Consider the following 9238-nt stretch of genomic DNA (forward strand, 5'->3'; position numbering starts at 1 on the left):
TCTTCTATACCATTGGTCTGCCTCTCTATTTTGGTGCCAATATCATGCCATTTTTGCTACTATTGGTCTGTACTATAGTTTAAGACCTGGTTTTGTGATACCTTCTGCTTCACTCCTTGTACTCAGGATTGTTTTAGTTATTCTGGATTATTTACACTTCTATGTGAATTGCATAAATGCTTTCTCTATTTTTATGAGGAATATATTGGGATTTTAATTGGAATTGCAGTGAATCCATTTAGTGCCTTTGGTAGTATGGCCATTTTGACAATATTAATTCTGCCTATCCAAGAATATGGAATATCTTTTCATCTTCTAAGATTTTCACTAATTTCTTTCTTTAGTGTTCTGTATTTTTCATTGTAGCACTCTTTACTTCTTCTGTTAGATTGATTCCCTAATGTGTTTAGTTTTGAGGCTATTGTGAAAAGAGTGGTTTTTCCAATATCTCTTTCAGAGGATACATCACTTATGAATGCAAATGCATTAGATTAATGTGTATTGATTTTATATCCTGCTACTTTTCTGAATTCATTTTTCAGTTTTAGAATTTTTCTGGTGGAAATTTTTGGATCCAATATATATAGAATCATGTTATCAGCAAATAGTGAGAACTTGATTTCTTCTTTTCATAGTCCTTTAATTATTTTGTTCTATCTAACTGCTCTGGCTAGTGTTTCAAGAAGGATTATGAATAGAAGTGGTGAAAGAAGGCATCCCTGTCTTGTTCCAGTTTTTAGAGGCAATGCTTTCAGTTTTTCTCCATTAAGAATGATGTGGAAGGAGGGACTGTATAGAGGGAAAAGAGGGGTGGGAGGGTAGGGAAAAACAAAGAGAATGAATCAAATAACATTACCCTATGTAAATGTATGATTACATAAATGGTATGCCTTTACTCCATGTAGAAACAGAGAATCAACATGTATTCCATTTGTTTACAATAAAAATAAATTAAATAAAAGAATGATGTTTTGTGTGGGCTTAGTATAGAATCTTTACAATGTTGAGGTATGTTTCTACTATCTCTATAATTTCTACTGTTTTGAGCATGAAGAGGTGCTGTATTCTTAAATTTAAGTCTATAAATGTGATGAATCTTGTATTAATTTCCAGATGAACTAAACTCCCATCCCTGGTATACACCCCACTTGATCATGGAGCACCATCCTTTTAATATGTTCTTGTATGCAATTTGCAAAATTTCTTAAAGGATTTTTGCATCTATCTTCCACAGGGATATTGAGATAATGTTTTCTTTCCTTGCTGTGTCTTTGTCTGGTTTTGGTATCTGAGTGAAACTGGCTTCATAAAATGAGTTTGGAAGGGTTCCCTTCTTTTCTATTTCCTGGAATGCATTGAGGAATATTTTATTAGTTCTTCTTTGAAGGTCTTATAGAATTCAACTGAGAATCCATCTATTCCTGATCTTTTCTTCATTGATAGACTTTTGATGGCTTCTATTTTGGTGCTTCAAATTGATCTGCTTACATTGTGTATATCTTCCTGATTCAGTTTGAGAAGATTGTATGTTTCTAAAAATTTGTTAATGTCTTCAATATTTTCTATTTTGCTGGACCATAGTTTTTCAAAGTAGCTTCTAATTATATTATGTTTTTCAATGGTATCTGTCATTGTATTTTCTTTTTTATTATGATTTTTAGAAATTTGAGTTTTCTCTCTCCTTCTCTTTGTAAGTATGGCTAAGGGTTTATCTATTTTGTTTACTTTTACCAAGAATCAACTTTTTGTTTTGTTGACTTTTTGAATTGTTTCTTTTGTTTCAATTTCATTGATTCAGCTCTGATTTTAATTACTTCCTGTCTTCTACTTTTGACGTTGATCTGTTTTTCTTTTTCTAGGGCTTTGAGATATAATTTTAGGTCATTATTTATTGACTTTTTATTATTTTAGTGTATATGCTCAATGCAATGAACTTTCCTTTTTTTACTGCTTTCAGAATCTCCCAGAGATTTTGATATGTTGTTTTGTTGCTTTCTTTTACCTCTAAGATCTTTTTTTCTTTCCTAATGTCTTCTGTTATCATTGAATCATTCAATAGCCTATTGCTTAGCCTCCAGGAGTACTAGTTTATGATTTTTATCATTGATTTCTAAATGCATCCCATTATGATCTGAAAGAACACAAGATAGTATCTCTATTGATTTTTTTTTTTTTTGTATTTACTAATGGCCTCTTTGTGGCATAGCATATGGTCTATTTTACAGAAGAATCCATGAGCTGCTGAAGAGAAAGTGTATTTGCTTGATGATGGATGAAATACTCTATAAATGCCCATTAAGTATATAACATTGATTGTATTATTTAATTCTACAGTTTCTTTGTAATTTTTTTTTTTTTGAGTTTCTATCCAGTGGTGAAAGTGGTGTGTTAAAGTCACCTAGTATTATTGGGTAGTGGTCTATTTGATTCTTCAAATTGACAAGAGTTTGTTGGATGTACATAGATGCAACATTGTTTGGGACATAAATATTTAAAATTGTTATTTCTTGATTCTTTATTGTTCCCCTAAGCAGCATAAAATGTCCTTCATTATCCATTCTGACTTAGATTTGAAGTCCACATTTTCTGATATAAGGATGGAGATCCATGCTTTTTACTGAGTCCATGCACATGGTTTGTTTTTCTGCATCCTTTCATCTTTAGTTTGAAGATGTCTTTTTCTATGAGATCAGTCTCTTGAAGACAGTATATTGTTGGGTCTTTCTTTTTAATTCAATCTGCCAATGTCTTTTGAAAAATGAGTTTAGGCCATTAACACTCAGGGTTACTATTTTGATATGATTTGTATTTTTGGTCATTTTTGCTTAATTTTGGTTTTTAACTTGAATTGGTTTTTCTTTTGATTGACTTTTCCTTTAGTGCCATTTCTCCATTTGTGTACTTATATTGTTTTTTACTTCCTCCTCATAAAATATTTTGCTGAGAAAGATGATCTCTACTCCAGGCTTTCTATTTGTATGTTCTTTTAACTTTTGTTTATTATGGAAAGATTTTATTTCATCATCAAATCTGAAGGTTATTTTTGCTGGGTATAAGATTCTTGATTGGCATCCATGCCCTTTAAAGGCTTGAAGTAGGGGCTGGGGATGTAGATCATTTGGTATAGTGCTTGCCTCAATTGCACAAGGCCCTGGGTTCAATCCCCAGCACTGCAAAAATAAATAAAAAATAAAAAATAAAGGCTCAAAATATATTTTTCCAGACTCTTCTTGCTTGTAGGGTCTGGGCTGAGAAATCTGCTGATATCTGTGTTGGTTTCCCTTTACACATAATCTGATGATTTTCTCTCATAGCCCTTAAAATCCTAACTTTATTTTGCATGTGAAACATTTGCATTATAATTTTTCTTGGTATGGATCTCTTGTCATTTTGTGCACCTGGTATTCGGTAAGCATCTTGAATTTGATATTCCATTTCATTCTCCAGGTTTGGAAAATTTTCAGATATTATTTCATTAAAGATGTTCATTTCTTTAATTTGTATCTCTGTGAATTCCTCAATCCCAATAATCCTTAAATGGTCTTTGCATGATGTCCCATAATTCTTGGAGGTTCCATTCATGATTTCTTACCATCTTCCTATTTGGGTCAAATTTATTTCCAAGATTATGTATTATGTCTTCATTGTCTGAGATTCTGTCTTCCTCAAGATCTAGTCTGTTGGTGATGCTATGTATTGAGTTTTTAATTTGGTTTATTATTTCTTTCATTTCAAGTATTTCTTTTTTTTCCAGAATCTCAATCTCTTTACTGAAGTGCTCTTTCCTTCGTATATTTTGTCTTTTAACTGTTTATTGGAGTGATCATACATTACCTGCATTTGCTCTCTTATCTTTTGCTTCATGGATCATTTTAATTATTTTGATTATAGACTAATTTTCTGTGATTTCTACTGCCATTCTGTCATTCACTTCCTTCCAAAATCTTGCTACACTTTTAGCTCCTTCTCAAAGAAATGCCTAAGTTTGTTAACAATGCTCCTGTGAAATGACAGCAAATCATGAGACAACTACATATTCCAAGTGGAACTGGTTGGAATTCAGCCAGTTGAGATTGAAGGGTGTGGAGACTACAGGCTCCTTCAGAAGATGGTACTTTGTTTTTCTCCCCAGGGCTGCTTCTAGGCCTTGGGAGCCTTGGTTCCCAATGAGTGCATGTGTGACATCTTGGCCACTCTGCAGATCCCTGGTGCTGTCACAGAAAAGCAGCCTGACAGAAGCATGGCAACACAGTGCCCATGGCAACCAGAGAAGCTTTTGGTCCTGGCCCTTTCTGACAAAGATTCAAGGCAAGCCTGGGCTCAGCTGTGATATTAAGTGGGAAGACCAAGGTAAGCTTCCCCAGGGGCCTTTTATTTTCAAGAAATGTGATCCCAACTTGTTCACCAATTGGAAGGGGAGAGAGGGTGTGTTGGGGGCAAGGCATATCTAACCCAAGTGTTTCAGCTCCTTCCTGGGCAAGAAACCCACTGAAAACTGACAGCCCATACTACCCTCCAGGCCTCCTCCATGTTGCCATCCTCGTTCAGCCTGCACAAATCATTCTGGCCATCTGGTGATACCTATTCTTCTATAGCCTGTTGGTCCCCACCAGGTCTAGTGGCTAGGAAAGTCATGGAAACATGTTCAAGTGCTTGCTCGAGGATCAACCAACAAGGCACTGGACACAACAGAACTGACCTTGCACACAGCTCCTCCAAGCCTGGGCTCACCCATTATATTGCTGAGTCTGAAAAATGGCCTAGGACCCTCACAGACACATGAAGTAATGACTGGTGACAGCTTCAAATATAGGACTGTGATTCTTCCCCTGCAGCTCGGTGAGTTAGGTGTTGGTTGAGTTGAAAAAATCACCAAACTCTTGCAGGGTGTTCCTCCTTTTCTATAATGCTCAAACAGTTGACAGCTCAAATTTGTGATGTTGAATTTCTATTCTATGTGGAAGTGGGTGTCTGCTATGATTCCTAGAGAGGAGAGAAGAGACTGAATCATTTAGCATGTGTGATGGAGGCAAGAAGGCAGCTAGCCAAGAAGTAGAGCTGTACTGTGCACACTCCACCTGCCAGGCCCCACTACATTTGCTATTGCCTGCAATTAGCTTGCCCCCAGAAATTTTCTTGGCCTGAGTTTCCAAGGAGACCTTCAACTTACCTTTAAATGAATATATATATATATACTACCTTAATGAATATATATATATATATATATATATATATATATATCTGATATATACAAATCATGTGAAACTAAGCAAATTTTTCAAGTCCCTGTTTTCATCTTAAAAAAAAACCAAGTATCATGTAAACACATCCTGAACTTCCATGAAAATCTGAGCTTCCATGAAAATCTGTAAGGATTGATCAAGCATTTATCCATCTCTAGATGCCACATTCAGTTATAGCAAGTTTAAGGGAGCATAGTCACTGAAATTAATTTAGCAGGTTTGAATTAACAGAGTGAATAAGCACCACTGTATACAAAACTGTCAGGTATGACAGAGTGGTCCTTCAAACCAGGTAACAACTTCATGTTCCCTTCACTATGTAAATAATTTGGGGACCATTGCCTACCACTCTGAGCCCTATGAACCTCTCTTTCTGTGATAGTTGGATCACACATTTTTTCATCATTCTCTCCCTCAAATAGTTTACACTTTAAAAGGGAGAATTGAAAATGATTTGATCCTTGCAAATCTAGGATTTTAGCCATTCTGGAATTGGTTTGCTTATTCTCTGTGGTGTCCAAGAGAAGTTTCAGGCCTGAGTGGTATTCTTTCAGCTGGGATATTTAACCATATAATGTCCTCCTTCATGCTCTAACACTTATTCCCTCCATGGAAATCACTGACATTGTAAAGTAAATACAAAGTTCTGTAAGTGAAAATGAGTGAACCCTGGGTTATAAAACAGAGGATATGATCACAAAGCCTGCTTTCTTAAGAAAAATGAAGAGATCCCACAAAGATATCAGCCATATAATAAAACTTGGTGTGTAGGTTGATATGATGTGTGGTAAACTGAAAATCTCATAGGCTAGTAAAAAATCCTTTCAGGGCAACATTTACATGAGAGCTATCTATACAACTTTCATGCATGTTATGATCTGCAGACTCAGCCTTGATCTTTGACCATCTTCAGTTTAACCAAGCCATTCCTTGAGCTGATGAAACCAGCTTTTGCATACATAGAAGCAGGGACCCAGCTCTTGGAATTACACAACATACTGAAATATCAGCTGTCAAAAACATGACCCATGTTGCATCTTCCATATTTCAAGATAATTGAATTCTAAAGTGAATATTGACCTCCATAATACAACATAATTCTATGCCTGACACCTTCAAGTCAGGTTTAATGTGTCTGACATCTACCCATATTTAACCTTATCAAGTAATGAGATATCTGTCCTACTCAACTGAATTCCATTGGTCTTGTAGGTCTTCCCTTTCACATTGTTACCAATCCTTCATTACAAAGACTAAAAGCACACTACCTGAAAAAAAGTGGCGGAACAACAACAGAATTCAGAAACTCAAGGTGGAAGTTGTCAGACTGGATATAGCAGAATATAAGAAGAATAAACCTCTAAAAGCTGTTTTCAAGGCTTATTTCTTGTGATATTGCAGAAGATGTAAATATGTTTCATAAAAGTATGTGTAAGGGAGGTTTAGGTACCAATAGAGAATCATTTTATACATTTACTGAACTGTCATAAAAACTACCCATAGACCAAGATCTTATACAACTTGTCTCTACCCATCTGATGACCACACATAATTTTAATTTATTTTCAATTCCTGTACTTACAAAATAAAGAAAACATGCTATGAATGGAGATGTTTGAATGTGAGTAGGACATTTCATGATATTTCCTAAAAGATTTACTTGTTAGTTATGATTATTCTATTAAGGTCATATCACAGTTTTCTTACAAAAGATGTTTACTAAAGTATGGAAATTTCACAATGACAATTTTACTTTAAATGTATAAAGAAGATGTGTATTACAACTTACTCATATTCCATTAAAATATTCTTGCTTCCATCTATTAAATTAATTTATGATCCATCAATATAACATATGCAAATATTGGAAAAATGATTTTTTGTATGCTTTGGAATAAAGAATCAGAGACATAGAGTGTGTGCAGTTCAAAATTATTTTGCAGGTAGACACAGTGGTGTATGTCTGCAATCCCAGTGACTTGGATGCTGAGACAAGATAATCTCAAATTTTAGGTCAACTTTGACAACTTTTTGAGACTGTATCATAAAAATAAAATGTCTGGGACTATTGTTCAGTAGTAGAGATCTCTGATTTCATTGCTCACTTTGATAACATGGTGTAAATTTAAAAGCTCTACTGTCTGGTAGCCCTTTATGAAGAAACTCATATTCAGATGGAATATTCTTTTCTTCTATCCACCAGTCCATCTGTGCATCCATCCTTTTAAGAATTCATATATTGAGGGTTGTATTTGAATTGAACAATTTTCTTCCTGGTTTCTCATATCTAAACAATTAACTCAGTGCAGTGAATTCACTGAAATCTTTCTATCACTGATCTGCTAAAATTTAGAATTAGACATTCTTTTGTGATTAGAGTTGATATGGGCTTGAGTATTGAGAAAATAGTTGCACTGACACTTAGCCCATTCTCTACACCTGGATTTCTTTCTACCTGAGGTATGTTCTGCCAATTTTGATATCCTGTATCCTGCAGTTGCCACTCAGTGACAATATTTTTCCAATCAAGGAATCTCAGGATTGAACTGACATAAGTACCTACATCCAAGGACACAGAAAAAATTGTTATTCATTTACAAGTCTCCAAGTCAATTTCCTGGAAATAAAAACTGCCCTTGTGAGAAAAAAGGAACTGGATTGATACACTGTTATTGTCAAACCTCATATATTTTCCATAAATTGTTACTGCACTGATTACCACTGTGATAAAAGCATATATCATTCTACTGAAAGGAAGTATTCTTTTCCACAAATTGTTGTTACTGTACTAATTACCACTGTGATGAAAGCAGATATAGCTCTACCAAAAGGAAGCAGTATTCATACATACTGAGATTGGAGATGTTGATATCATCAGGAAGGTACACCTGAAAAAAGGTAGTGAGGATATCATACCATTTTATTTTTGGATCACCTTAAACAACTCATTTTCTGTCTGTCTTACATTTTCTGTGCATGGATTGATCACAGTTTTAAGCACCTATTCAGTGGCAGGGTTCCCAAATGTTACCTTGTGTGAAACACATGATATACTATAGTCCATGTGGTAAAGGTAAAGGCAATGATGAGAAGAAGTCATATTTATAATCTTACAAGATTAAATCTCAAGGTTATTCTTCTATTCAATAAAATATGTATTTGAGCATTGTGATATCTGATTATTTTAGTATTAATTTAAAGGTCTACAAAAAATATGCAGATAAGATTATTTTTATTTTCTCCATGAACTTCTGAAGTCCATACTGTGAGTTAACATCATTATTCATTCAGTTAATTTGTTTCACACATATCCCAACATTTATATCCATATATATGAATATTTAGATTACATCATGCATTAGGAAAGTCAAATTTTATGTAGATGAGTGTTTTTTTTATTTTTTGTAGTTGTAGTTGGACAGCAGGCCTTCACTTTATTCATTTATTTATATGCAGTGCTGAGAACTGCACCTAGTGCCTTACACATGATATATAGGAATCTACCACTGAGATAAGGCCCCAGCCCCCATAGATAAGAGTTTTGAACACAGAACTAAAATATGACACACAGAACTTAACTGAATATAAACATCTTAATGAGCTTCATTGAGATAAAATTCAAGTATTCTAAAATTCATCAACTATAGTTGTACAGTTCAACTCATATATTCTCAGATTTGTGAAACCATCACATATCAATGTATGAAAAAGGCTATTATTTAAAGAAACTTGTACTTTACTTATCCCTAACAGTATGCACTCAAATGGGAATCAGTTTCTTTCACTTTTTATAGATTTTCATGTTCTGCCATTATGTATAAAACAATGATGAGGTCTAATTGTTCTCATAAGCACCATCACAATGTGTGAAAGATTCCAAATTGCAAGGGAGTTGGGATCCTACCCCTTAAATATATGGACACAGAATATAGGACTAGTAATGGAAACCTAGGGTTATGGGAAAATATTTTGACAAACCAGTAAAATATCTTTCC

The sequence above is a fragment of the Sciurus vulgaris genome, assembly GCF_902686455.1.
Source record: "Sciurus vulgaris genome assembly, contig: HiC_scaffold_331_arrow_ctg1, whole genome shotgun sequence".
NCBI lineage: Eukaryota > Metazoa > Chordata > Mammalia > Rodentia > Sciuridae > Sciurus > Sciurus vulgaris.